This window comes from Terrapene carolina, unplaced genomic scaffold, assembly GCF_002925995.2.
Source record: "Terrapene carolina triunguis isolate 2854851 unplaced genomic scaffold, T_m_triunguis-2.0 Scaffold58, whole genome shotgun sequence".
Lineage (NCBI taxonomy): Eukaryota > Metazoa > Chordata > Testudines > Emydidae > Terrapene > Terrapene triunguis.
Genome location: NW_020664409.1, coordinates 68,635,346 through 68,649,730, shown reverse-complemented (window position 1 = coordinate 68,649,730; position 14,385 = coordinate 68,635,346). Strand labels below are relative to the sequence as shown.

General features: G+C 42.2%; 1 protein-coding gene across 1 annotated transcript in view; it reads right to left on the bottom strand.

Annotated features, from left to right (window-relative positions):
- The window catches only part of CNBD1 (cyclic nucleotide binding domain containing 1), a 302,000-nt gene that overhangs the window by 127,105 nt on the left and 160,510 nt on the right, over positions 1-14,385 (bottom strand). The gene's annotated exons all lie outside the window — the stretch shown is intronic.

The following is a 14,385-nucleotide window of genomic DNA, read 5'->3' as shown; positions in this document are numbered from 1 at the left end:
TTTTGAGATCTTGTCAGAAACATATGTGCAGTAATTATTCATTCTACAAACATAACATTAATTAACTTACTGTATAAATTCAGGAGGCAAGATAAGAATTACAACTTATTTATTTAGTGCAGTAATGAAAGTATCTCAAAGTCACAGTGTATTAAAAGTAGTTCCATCACATAAGTATAAATTATGTATCATTACTACAGTACTGACTTAGTAGTAATCCCATTCATTATTGGCTCTGCTGGGTTTAGCTTTTGTAATGCTCTCAGCTAAAGAAATTTTACATACTGATATTCAGCACTGTGAAATTGAGCATTTCTTCCCATCTTGGTGTGTCCCAAACTTCTCCCCTATAAATAGTTCCTCTTAAAATAAATGAACCAAATAAAAGTAATGTTTAGTTATAAATATTCAGACAGAGAAAGTAAAATAATGTACACTATGTAAAGTGCAACACTATTGTGCATATTTAATTATGTTCAAAAGGAAGATCAGCCTTTTGGTGGGGGAAAAGAGTGCACTGCAGAAAAAGGAATCAAGGGCTTGATTCAAAGCATACTGAAATGACTCAGTTTTTCCACTGAATTTTAAGAGCTTTGGATCAGGCCTCAAAAGTGAACAGTTAAATCTCTACTGGGAGAAAGTACACTTTACAGAGGAAGGGGCATATTTAATCTCAAAGGTATTAAATTTCATGCTTCCAGATATTCAACCAATTTATGGACTTGTTCAGTATTTCATTACTAACCTTAAATCTAGGAAACAGAAATTAAAATAGGGTGGTTTTATGCTCACTAATTAATATCCCCTTGCTCATTAACAAACACTTCCCATCCTATCTGTACTCTAGTTTACTCTGTTGCTCCCAACTGCTCATTATACTTTTTCTCTTTTTAAAAAGATAGTTTTTGTATTGTGACCTAAAGGTAAATAGAAGCAAGTGAAAGGTTTATTTTCAGTGATGCTCAGACCAAAGTGTTATTTAATGTAAAATATGGAAGAGAATTCTCCAAATCCCTTTTAACTTATTGCAAATATTATCTATACCTTCTGATACCTGTAGCTCTAAACTATTTGCTCAGCCAAAACAGATTATAAAGCCAACCTTGTGCTCATATTTGCTTAGCCCCTCCCATGAGGTGCAGCTCACCTCCTCCCTGGTACTTGCTCCTTGGAGTGGCTTCTCCCCTGTCGCACATGGGATGGGTCCAACATTCTTTTTTGTGATGCCTAGTGTCTCCACCCATTGTCCCTGGGACACAAGTGGTGCTGTCCCTTGGAAAAATGAATAATGCTACCCCTGCTGGCAAGGAGCATAGAACCCAGTTCACAAGAAACAAAGAAATGATGCACCCAAAACCAACAATATACCAAAGGGGGCGTTATTGAAAGCAAGAAAATAGATTCTGGGGAAAGAAAGGGTTAGGGTTAACTAACTTCTGATACTCTCGACACTGGTCTCTGCAGGCTGGAACTGCCTGATCCTTGTGCTCAGTCCCACGGCAGTTCAAAGACTCCCTTTGTGGGAGGGGGAGTTAATCAGAGAGTTCTTGAGCTGTTCTGCTTCTCTCTCATCTCCAACACTCAAAAAATCCTGAATCTAAACCTAGTCTCTCTGTTTGTGAGTCAGGCTGTCCCCTCCCACTGAGGGGCTGAGCAGCCCTGGCTCATCATTGGCCCATAAAACTGCTTGTCCACGTCAACCCATGCAAAAGCCTCTCTATTGGCCTCAACCGAAGTTTCTAGTCCATTTTGTTCCCGCCCCTGACTCCAAGTATGCTGGGAAGCGGTGTTAGAGGGATCTGCTAGCCATTACAGTTGCAGTACCTTGGTTAGGTCCCCCTAGAGCAGTGGTGAGCAACCTGCAGCCCATCAGGGTAATCTGATTGCGGGCCACAAGACATTTTGCAGACGTTGACCGTCTGCAGGCACCGCCCCGCGCAGCTCCTAGTGGCCGCGGTTCTCTGTTCCCGGCCAATGGGAACTGTGGGAAGTGGCGGCCAGCACATCCCTGCAGCGGCCGCTTCCCACAACCCTACTTGAAATATGCAGCAATGAATGGAGATTGGGTAATTGTACACATAAAGAGCCCACTATCGGTGGATAAAGGGCAGTATGCTACTCAAACTTTGTAACTCCAACCTGTGAACCAACACTAAAAATATTCTATCCTCTGCACAAAATGAGTTTGACACACCTACTCCTAACGCATGTTGTCCCAGGGGTATCCACTGTGCCTGCTAGGCATCTGGCGAGTTAAAAATAGCATTGTGATGTCACAAGTGGGAGCCAAGGGATTTGTTCAGTTGAAAATCATATCAGATGCCACGGAGCATGCTCAGAAGTATTATTTCAATTGCTTATCATATTATCCATGGAGTTTTTAAAAGTTAGTATGTTATAAAGTTTAGCCATTTTTAGTAATATGTAAAATTATCTGTATAGAAAAAAGGTGGTCAGAATTGTTTTGAAGTGGGACTATTATATTTTTTTCCTTCTTGTCACTTTAAAGTGGCTTAAGGGATTTTGTTCAAGCATTCCAAACTAATTCTTCCTTGAGTAGACACCAAGCATGGAAAATTGCAGCCTGAAAGGTAAATTTTTCACGAAGCCTGGAGTAGGGAAAGTCAATGGGGTTTTAACAGAAATTGTTTTGCAACGTCAGCTTCTCTACAGCAGCTGCAAAAAGCATGATCATTGTAATAAGCTGATCTGTAGGAAAGAGAAAGCAAAGAATTACAAAGACGTCTTTTCAATAATTTATAGTTCTTAAAACATGAAAATTTATTCTTTATATGTGAGAGGGTGACCTGTCCACTCGAAGGGGTGTTGTATTAATTTATATGGAATAAATGGGTCAAAGGTGCTAACATAACCCAGTCACTGTCCAACATTAAACAGTGTTAAACAAGATCCAGGGTTTGGTATACAGAGATCTGAGCCTGCTTAAAACCATGGCAACCACACCATTAAAATCCTTTTAACCTTTTATTAAAGATAAAGAAAAGGAAAACAGTTACAGCATTTGAAATGCAAAGTATTAAATAGGGCTTTGATTTTAACAGCATCACATGTTCCCTTCCCCTTTAGCTGAAGAGAGTGTTTAGAAGGAAAACCACCCTTGTCTGACAGTCTCTTAGATGGTATCAAGGATGGTAATAACTGTCCTTTTGAGGAAATGAGAGAAACATTAGGTGAGATGGGCTGGAGCTGTTGTTGTTAAAAGTCTGATCTCATTTCATCCCAGGTGGTGTTTGGGATTCACATTGAGCCAGTAGTGGTGACCATGTCATCTGGGTCCTTCTCTCTGCCTGCTCTAGTCAGGATATCTCTCAGGATCAGGATGACAAAGGCTCTGTGGGTATTAGCCATGACGGTGAAGCCTGCTCCAATAGCTATTTTTTTCCTCAAAGTCTCTCCTTTTTAAAAGGACCCCAAAAGGGAGTGGTGGGCGCAACAGTCCATCCTCTATTTTGTCCACCAATTAGGTCTAGTTTTTGACACACCAATTCTGATTCACTGATTTCTTGTCCCACACTTTTCCTGTTTACCCAAGCACGATCTTAAAACAGTCCTTGAGTTATATCAGTAGGCCTTCTGTTTGGACTGATTCACTCTGCCTTGAGTACCTTTTCCATCAACATTTGCTATTATAGGTTATTGTGACATCTTATGAACTTTCACATACTTTTTTACATTGAGATCACAATTAGAGTAGATGTGTAGGCCTAATTATCACAACAGAGGTTATGGGGCGTGGGACAGCTAACCCCTATTCTGGAAGAGGTGATCTAAACAGCAGCAGACTAGCTGGGGAATGGGGCTGCCCAGGTGTTAATCAGGTAGCTACCTTCTGAACATGATAAAACCCAACTGTTGGTGACTTGGAGAAGAAAGAGGACAAACAGCCTCAAGAGGAGAATTGCAGGGGAGCACTGAATCAGAAGAGAGGCTCCTTGGGATAGGAACCAGAACCAGAGGGGGGACTGGTGATCTGGGGAAGCCTGCCTGAATCACAGCACAGCACAGCACAGCCCCGTGAAGGAGGGCTGTGGAGTCCCTTAGCAAAGGGGTGAAGAAGTTGTGAGTCAAGGGACCAAAGCAGGAGCAAACCAGTGGGATAGACTCTCCAGAGAGGCCAGGAGCTGCAGTGGGACTGCCAGAGCTTCTGGCTCAGAGAAACTGGGAACCCAAAGCTTTGAGGGGTGAATTGGAAGTCCCAAGTTTGGTCCTGGAGGGCCAAAGGAGACTGTATTTTAGAAAGAATTAATAAATTTGGTCCCAGGAAGGAGAATGTTATTTTAAACACTTGATGCTGTGAATAAAGTTAATGGGAGAACCCGGAGGGAACCAAGGGCAGGTTGCTTGCAGAACCACCCTGTGCCACGAGGGAGCATGCTATGGGATGGCACCCTGCCACACTACTGAGAATACAGCACTACTTTTGATCTAGTATCAAGGTTGGATTTGGTGAAGCTGAGGAAAGCAGGAGGAAACATGATTTTAAGCAACCTTTCTGCTCCCCAACCCAGGACCAGCAAAGTCCATTTTGGCCTTGGCATAATTTAGAGAAGACTAAGGCCTGCTGTAAATTTTGCTCGCTGCTGTGGAACCAGAGGATCCCCTATGCTATGATGGTTCTTGTGCTACCCAAGGACTCTTCTATCAGGGGAAATACACAGTTACATCTTTAAGAAGCTGTGTCTTTAGTTAGCTGCTGTATACAGCTAAATTCAAACAGCCTTAATCAGGGATGAAAATCTGGCCCACTATGCTGAAAGTGCTCTAGCATGCTTAAATAGGTGGCAAAGAAAGTTCCAGCCTTGTTCACTTGCCTTTGCTCTCTCATTTAGATGCAAATCAGTTTTGTGCACCAAAGCGTCACCTGCCAGTATTGTAGGTACTGATACATGTCATGCACAGCTTGCATGTACAGCTCAGGTGCATCCTTTAAAAAAATGTAGTCTACTGTACATTTCCATCATTTGTGCAGCTGGACTACTGTAGCCATTAAGCACTGAATGAGTTAATAACAGGATACAAAAAAGGAAAGACATGCATAATTGTACTTTTGGACTACACACAGCTGGGACACAGACTGCCTCAGTAATAATTGGAATAAAAAACAAGCTTACCTTGGCTTTGGTTCGGCAACAGATTTGACTGTATGTAACAGACTGAATTTAAACAATAATATGATTACTAGCAAGCTCACAATGCCATTATAAGTAACCTAACAAAATAATATTGGGGAGATTGCATTAAATATTTGGAGACACGTGGGTAATATAAAATGGCAATTTAACCGAACTATTATTTTGATCAGTACAGTAGTTGCTCGCCTAGGGCCTAATTCTTAAATTAAGCTTACTGTAACTTGATGCGTCTTGTGAGGAATTCTGCATTTATTTCCGGATATTATTATAGTAGGAAAAGCCAGGAGTAGCTCATAATCAGCCTTCAGCTATTGTTCAGTTTTCTATATCTAAGGAATATGCTTATCCATACATTGATCCTGCCTGGCTAGCAATCAGGCAATTATTCATATTAATAAAGCACACTGTTCTTGCAAATAAGGCAATACTATAATGCAAGAGAGTGGATGACTCAGAGGGCCTAGTAATCAGCTGCCTTGCACTTTTAAGTGAGTGGTCCAAATACCACCTATACTGGTAGTGAGTGACCTAAAACAGTCATCATATGACAACGGTTTGGTGTCTGGCCAACATGAAACAAATTGGGGCCTTAGCCCTGTCCCTAATGGATGGGTAACTTAAGAGTTAACATTATAATGGATAAAGCAAAACTTGCAGAATTGGTGGTCATATAGACATTTTAAAAGCTCATAATAAAATTAATTACAAGGCTATTGAGGAAACTGGATAACGACAGGTTAGTAGTACTGTAAACTCCTGTCATGGTTCAGATTAGAGATATGAAATAAGAAAACAATGGAAGTAAATAAGGGCTAGATTCTGATACTCTTACACTGAGGAGTTCTTTGCTTCATGAGAAGCACCATTGATTTCTTAATAAAGAACTCTTAGGATGGGAAAAGAATACTGGGGTGATCCAGGGATCAATATTGTCAAATGTATTTAATAACAATTTGGAAGATGGAGTGAATAAGCAAGGTAGGAAAATTCACTATTCATACAAAATTATTTTGGTCAGTAAATGCTACAACCTGTAGGATTGTGAGGAACTAATCCAATGGGCCAATACAAAGGCAGATGAAGTTCAGTATAGGACAATGGCAAAATAAATCACATAAAAATAATTGATTTAGACTAGTCGCCCACACTGATTGGCTCTCAATAGTTGAAGCCTCTCTGGAAAAAGATCAAAGCAACTTAGAAGAGAGCACACTGAACAATCTGATGAAATGCACAGCAGCAGTTATAAGTGAATAGGATAGTGGGATATACAGAATTAGAAAGGGACTAGCACAAAAAAAAAATGAAGAAATGAGATGACCATATTATGAATACAGGACCATCTTTTCAGTTTGCAACTACATATTTGTTTAGTCCTTTACTATAAATTTGCAATCCCCCTCTTATAGTCACACTTAAAATTTCATAGATGTGTTTTGCAAACAGAGTAAAAGCGTTTAAGAAATATGGAGCCAGTGTCTTCAGGTATAAAACTACAACCTCATGTGCAGATAATGGAGTTATTTTGAGGGGTACTGAATACTGTGAATATTCACATCAGATCAGCTCAAAGTTGTTTCAGTTATTGTGATGCACTGGGAAACCCAGTTCAATGACCTTCCCACTTGCACCCTCACTTCTGAGGTGTGGTGGCCCAATAAGAACATAAGAATGGCCGTACTGGGTCAGACCAAAGGTCCATCCAGCCCAGTATCCTGTCTACTGACAGTGGCCAATGCCAGGTGCTCCGGGGGGAGTGAACCTAACAGGTAATGATCAAGTGATCTCTCTCCTGCCATCCATCTCCATGCTCTGATAAACAGAGGCTAGGGACACCATTCCTGACCCATCCTGGCTAATAGCCATTAACAGACTTAACCTCCATGAATTTATCTAGTTCTCTTTTAAACCCTGTTATAGTCCGAGCCTTCACAACTCCTCAGGCAAGGAGTTCCACAGGTTGACTGTGTGCTGCGTGAAGAAGAACTTCTTTTTATTTGTTTTAAACCTGCTGCCCATTAATTTCATTTGAGAATTCACTGGGCTGTTAGGCAAAACAAAGCTAACAACATTTATTGACAATTTTTGCATTGTAATTTGAAAGTAACCTGTAACTCACCCCCATTTCATGCCAGCAAGAGAAGGGGAAAGCAGCTACAGCTGAAACCTGGAGAAAAAGGGGGTGGGGAGCTGAGAGTCAGGGTTACTCCTTCCCACCCCTGCACCCTTAGACCAAAAACTGTGCCGGGGAGTCCATCCCCTCTGGGGACATCAGGGCCTATCTATTCCCAGTGCTCCCCCAGCCATATGAGCTCAGGGAAGAGAGAAACTGTTGGAGGAGCCAGAAAGAAACTCAGCCAGCAAGAGCTGAAAAGCAAGGAGCTGCAGCAGGTGTTACCTCCAAAACATTCAGTTCATGGTGGTAAAGCAATGTTTTCAGTGCTGTGCTTAGGAAACAGAATGGAGCAACTGAAAATTTTCTGTATCAAAGGGATCTTCCAAAACTGAGGACATCATCAGTGTCTGATGGTTGGTTTGTTGTTTTCAACAGTTTTTTTTTTTTTTTACTCTGGGTGTTTTTTCCCTTCCGCTGATTGGCTGTTTGCACCAACTCCCTCCTGCCCTTTCCCTCACAATTTCCTCCCTTCAGCCTCATTCCTGGTCCTCCATGCTCAGAATTCTTCTACATCCATCTCAGGGCATCCCTGCCCTGCAGTGTCCCCTGCTGGGGAAGTGTGGTGCTACAGGCGCTCCCTGACACTGTTTCTGCCTTCCCAGGGTCTCCCCCCATGGTTCACGTGGCTCAGCTCTCTAGCTGGGTAAATCTCAAAGTTCAGTCTCCTTTCAGGTAACAAGTCCAACCAAAATCCCAAAATAAAAGGTTCTTCTGCCGCATGTGGGCTTTTCTTCAGCCCACCCTTCAAGCTCAGTTTCCAGCCCCCTCCTGGGTCACTTTTCAGGGTCTCTGGCTCTGACTCCCAGGCTCCTTCCCTGGAGTTCCCTCACACTCTAAACCCATCTGGGCTAACTTTTAGTCTCTGGCTCTGGAAAAGATTCCTGACTCTGGCTCCTTTCCTGGAGTCCCTCCAGACCTTCCTTCACAGCCTTCCACAGAAGCCTAGCTTGCTCCTTAAGGATCCCCCCTCAAACTGATTTCTCGGCCCCTTTACAGAAATCACCCAGCTGATCAGGACCATCTTCAGGGGGTTGGGTAGCTAATCTAGCACAGGTGTGGGTGGTTAAGCCCATAAAATGCCAGATAGCTTGTGACACCTCATCTTTTCAGTGACTCCACTACCTTCCTTTGTCTCTTTTAGCTCATAACAAAGATTCACCCAAAACATTTTAAAAAACAAAACAAAAATAAAAAAGTAAATTCACAATACTAACATGCTGTTTGCTGACCATCCCTTTGTTCACTCTGCTGATATGTTATATCCCTTCCTCCAATCCATTGCCTGTTTCGTTGTTTAAATTGTAAGGTCTTCAGGACAAGGACCATCTCTTATTCCCTGTTTGTACAGTGCCTAACATATCTGGGTCCCAATCTCAGACTGGGGCCCTGAGGCACCATCATAATATAAGTAATAAATAATAATTCTTCCCCATCTTTGCTTTTCCCAGGCCATCCTCACTGATGCCATGTCACAGCAAAGCTTCTTCCACCTGGGGAGTACTATGTCTCATCACCGCTGCTTGTGCTGTCAGCATGCAGCTGTACTAAGCAGTCCCTCCCGCCAGAGACTAAGGGTTCATCTACACTTACTGGGGAATCAACGTGTGGCGATCGATGCATTGGCAGTTGATTTAGCAGATCTTGTGAAGACCCACTAAATCAACTGCAGATCACTCTCCCGTCGACTCCTGTACTGCACTGGATCGAGAAGAGTAAGGGGAGTCGATGGTCACATAGTGTGGGCCCCACAGTAAGTAGATCTAAGCTACGTCAACTTGAGTTATACTATTCACATAACTCAAATTGTGTAGCTTAAATCGACTTTTCCCTGGAGTGTAGACAAGGCCTAAAGGTATTTCTACACAGAGGTTAGCCTGCCTGAGCTAGCTTAAATCCAGCTAGCATGGATAACAACAGCAGTGAAGACAGGGCAGTGCAGGCTTCAGCATAGGTAATACAAGCCCAGCACAGACATACGTGGCTCACTAGCCTGTGCTGCACAATCTTCACTGCTATTGTTACCTGCACTAGCAGGATTCAAGCTAGCTCGAGTTGACTGACCCATGCACTGCTTTTGCTGTGTAGACACACTCTTAATATGCTGCCACCACAGTGCATCCAGCTGCTGCCGTCACATGGAGTGAGGAATCCATCTCAAGATCCAAAATGCTGGTCTTGGTACAATATTATTTGTATTACAAAAGTGCCTAGAAGCACAAACTGAGATGGGCATCTCATTGTGCTATATATATATATATATATATATAGGAAGAGACAGTTCCTGATCTGAAGGCAAGAGAGACATAGTAGTAGTATCCCCATTGTATAAACGAGGAACAGAGGTACAGAGAGATTAAATCACTTATCACTTGCCCATGGTCACTTAGTATTTGCTGCAGAGGTGAGATATACTTTTGTTTTAGTTTATATAAACAAGAAACATGATTAAGGATCAACACTGACTTTACAAACATGGTTGTGCTGACATGAGTCCTTCACACTAAAATCAAGTTCAGGACATTGTCAATGCCTCACAGTTGTGTTCCCAAAAAGCAAAGAAAAAGAATACTTTCAAGATGGTAACAATTGATCAAGCCCCAATCTCAATGTGCATTTGCTCATGTGTTGTCTTCAGAGGGTTTGGTGATTTTTTTTGTTAATTGATGCTTCACATGTATTTAAGCAGGTAATTTTCTTTAGTCCTCAAATAATATAAAGTGATCAAAGTTAAAGGCTTAAGGGAGATATACAACAGGTGGCAAGAGTTGCTCTCCACAGATAAACTGACTACTTCAAAAATTACACGTACTGACAGCTTTATTAAATATATTTCAAACCTGCTTTCCACGCTCTCATTCTCTCACAAGTTCTCCTCCCTTCCCCTCCTCCCCAATTCATTTATTCCATCTGTTTGCTCATACTAAGTTTGGCAATAAAACAAAGTCATTCCATTCAGCTCCCTGTGAAGAAAGTCAAAGCTTTTATATAATGCAACAGTTACATTCATGTTCCTGTTGAGATGATTCCTTGTTTTTAGTAATATTTGGGGTAGGTCTTTAAAGGATAGCACACACCACTTATCGGTGTCAGATGTTATGTCACCATCTCTAGACAGCATCTTCTTCTGCATAATAAGTCTTCATGCTTACCTTCAAGAATGTCAATCATTCTATATTTAGACTTGCTTGTCAATTAGCAGCAGGTCTGACAGCTGCAGTGAAAGAAAAACACTTTAAAGGCTTGATGACAGTTATTACAGATAAGACATGTGTCTCTTTTTGGGGGTGAGGGGGAACGGAGTGTCTCTAAAACTAGAAAGCAAAGAGGTCTTCCCCCATGGCTAATTTTTATGATTATTTACATAATGCTCTAACAATCAGATTAGGAGGCTACCTTCTTCTGCTTTTTTCTGGTGGGCCAACCGGTATAACTACTGCTCACCAACTAGACTTCTCTGGGGTTGGATGGCCTTAGAATTATTAGGGTTGGAAGACACCTCAGGAGGTCATCTAGTCCAATCCCCTGCTCAAAGCAGGACCAACACCAACTAAATCATCCCCAGCCAGGGCTTTGTCAAGCCGGGCCTTAAAAACCTCTAAGGATGGAGATTCCACCACCTCCCTAGGTAACCCTCTCCAGTGCTTCAGCACCCTCCTCGTGAAATAGTGTTTCCTAATATCCAACCTAGACCTCTCCCACTGCAACTTGAGACCATTGCTTCTTGTTCTGTCATTTGCCACCACTGAGAACAGCTGAGCTCCATCCTCTTTGGAACCCCCCTTCAGGTAGTTGAAGGCTGCTATCAAATCCCCCCTCACTCTTCTCTTCTGCAGAAGAAATAACCCCAGTTCCCTCAGCCTCTCCTCGTAAGTCATGTGCCCCAGCCCCCTAATCATTTTCGTTGCCCTCTGCTGGACTCTCTCCAATTTGTCCACATCTGTTCTGTAATGGGGGACCAAAACTGGACATAATACTCCAGGTGTGGCCTCACCAGTGCCAAATAGAGGGGAATAATCACTTCCCTCAATCTGCTGGCAATGCACCTACTAATACAGCCCAATATGCCACTGGCCTTCTTGGCATCAAGGGCACACTGCTGACTCATATCCAGCTTCTCGTCCACTGTAATGCCCAGGTCCTTTTCTGCAGAGCTGCTGCTTAGCCAGTCGGTCACCAGCCTGTAGCAGTGCATGGAATTCTTCCTTCCTTAGTGCAGAACTCTGCACTTGTCCTTGTTGAACCTCATCAGATTTCTTTTGGCCCAATCCTCCAATTTGTCTAGGTCACTCTGGACCCTATCCCTACTCTCCAGCATATCTACCTCTCCCTCCAACTTAGTGTCATCTGCAAACTTGCTGAGGGTGCAATTAATCCCATCATCCAGATCATTAATAAAGACGTTGAACAAAACCGGCCCCAGGCCTTCCCACGGTCTACTCCAATTCTGCACCGGCACCAGGATGACTGAGTTTTCATTTCTTTTACTGCCACTCTATTAGCCCTTCTAGCATGTAAAAGGTTGAGTTCTGCTTAGCAGGAAGTTTCTTTTCAGTTTGTACATGGATAGATTGGTTTCACCTGCATTTCTCAGACTTTTATTGAGTGCCTAGATGGGGCTCAGATTCATGGAATCACAGAAGTTAGAGACATGTCTGGGAATAATCTCAATCAATCTGTGAAAGACTCAGGTTTCACATCTCATATATAATAATTAACATATGTGTTTCAGATCGTTACCACTTTTGTGACAAGTTATGCTAGCAGCACTCAAATTCTGGCTCTTCTCCCTCTTGTGAGCTGGGCTCTGTTTTACTGCTTCCTTTACCTTCTGCTGTGGCATGAGAATATTTTCTCTCCCCAGTCCTGGTGGTTTCATTGGTATTGTTACTACTGTTATTTTGAACCTCTGACCTCTTGCTCCCTGGGGCCAACTATTGTACTGCTATTCAATGTGGCAAGTATAAAAATATGACTGTCTACAGACCCTTTGTGATCTTGCATGTGATGTCTGCCACTGCTTCTTCAACCTCTTTCCATGCTGTGTTATTTTGGTATGTGGTTTCTTTGCTTTCTCTATGTAGTTCCCAGACTCTCCCTGTAATCTCACCACTGCTGTAGTCCTGTGTTCTCTCAGTTTTCTTTTCAATCTTTACTGTTTTTTTTTAAAAAAACAACAGTTCTGCAGATTTCCCGGTATCATAATAGTGCTGCTGCTCTGACCATTTCCCCCCAGTTTTTAAAAGATGTCACTAGAAGTGGACAGGTTGTCAAACATGTTAACATAGATAAGGTTTACTGGTTAAATTGAAATGACCCCTAACCAATGTAGGGCTGGAACCAGGACTCTCTGTCAGAGATTTAAACATGTCAATAATACAAATTAGAGAGAGACCTGAACTAAATCCCCCAGATATTAACACCTCTGAACTTTGAGCATGAACATATCTGGATCTAAGTTTTGCAGCTTGGAACCCCACTCTTCTTCAGCTCTGTGTAAACTCAGAAGCTTGTCTCACTCACCAACAGAAATTGGTCCAATAAAAGATATTACCTCACCCACCTTATCTCTCTTGTATCCTGGGACCAATATGGCTATAGCAACACTGCACACAGGAATTATTTGTACAGTTCCTGGCTGCCAGATACACATTTTTGTCATTCCAAAATGATAAGTCCCATCCCAAATGATAACACCAAAGAGTTGTACAATTATAAGGCACGCGTAAAATATGCACATCCACTTCCACAGTATGTCACTGCAGGCCACAAGCTCAACTGGTACTTACAGTATACAGACTGAAGAATTGTGCACCAGCAAGGTGCTGTTAGTGACACAGCTGTCACTAACAGAGCCTACTTTGAAAGTCAATACTAGCCTCTTAGATTCCAGTTTGAATAAACAACCACTGGAGTGAGACAAATAAAATGATATGCTCCAGTTCTGCTCTCAGACTGGTGGTTTGGCGCTGCATAGGCTGCAAAAGGAAAGGGTCACTACTAACCAGAGGATAAAATAAAGAGCCATGTGCCTTCTCCAGATTGTGGTAATAAAGTCTGTCTGTGGGTCAGTCCTGCCAGCTGACACATGGCAGGCTGCACTGATGTAGCTCAGAAAGTTAGCTTCTCAGAACTCTCACCTATTCCTCTCCTAGTCTCTGCACAGAACAGCTGATTTTTCCATTATATGTGCCTATATTCTCTGCACCTAAAAGGTTTAAATCTACCATTAACATTACATAGCTTTTTGTATGCCCACCCCAAATCCAATAGGATCCTAACACAGAACCACATACCCTTTAATCACACATCATGGAGTCTCATGTACTAGATTTACACAATCTCTAGGATTTATACTTTATACCATAACGAAGGATTTCTGTAATCCCCATTCTCATGTGACATCAGGGATTTCAGAACAACCCACTGCACACTGAGGGGGCAATAGCACTAGAATACTAATTTCTGAAGAATCAGAATCAATACAAATTACATGATTTCTCTCCAGAATGGGTTTGAGGTGAAAATATACTTTAGATCTTACCCAAAAACCATGCTGGTAGCCAATTGGTAGCCAATCCTTTAGTAACTAAACACTAAAGGTTTATTAACATAAAAAAGGGAAGCGAGTTATTAAGAGGTTAAAATGAATCATATACATTACAATTTATTTCAGAGCTTGTAGATCAGGATCACAGCAGTGATGTTAAATCTGACAATTTGTAAGAAGTCTCTCTGGTTCACCCCAAATATTGGATCCTCAGTCCATTTTTCAAATCTCTTCTTTGTAAGAAAACATAATCCAGAGATGTGGAGCATGAAAGAGGCAAGGGGATGAATGATGTCACACTCACCAATTTATAGCCTCCAGTCCATGTGCATGGAAAGTTACTGGCTCAAACATGGAGTCAGGGATCACATGTTGTATGTGCCTTTCTGAGACATAAGGCATTCATTGTCTACATGCCCTCTGAGGCATCTTCGGGAGGGTCCCACTGGAAGAGTTGATTCTCCTTAATGGCTCGTCAACCATGGCTTGCTGTTCTTGATGTAAATTTG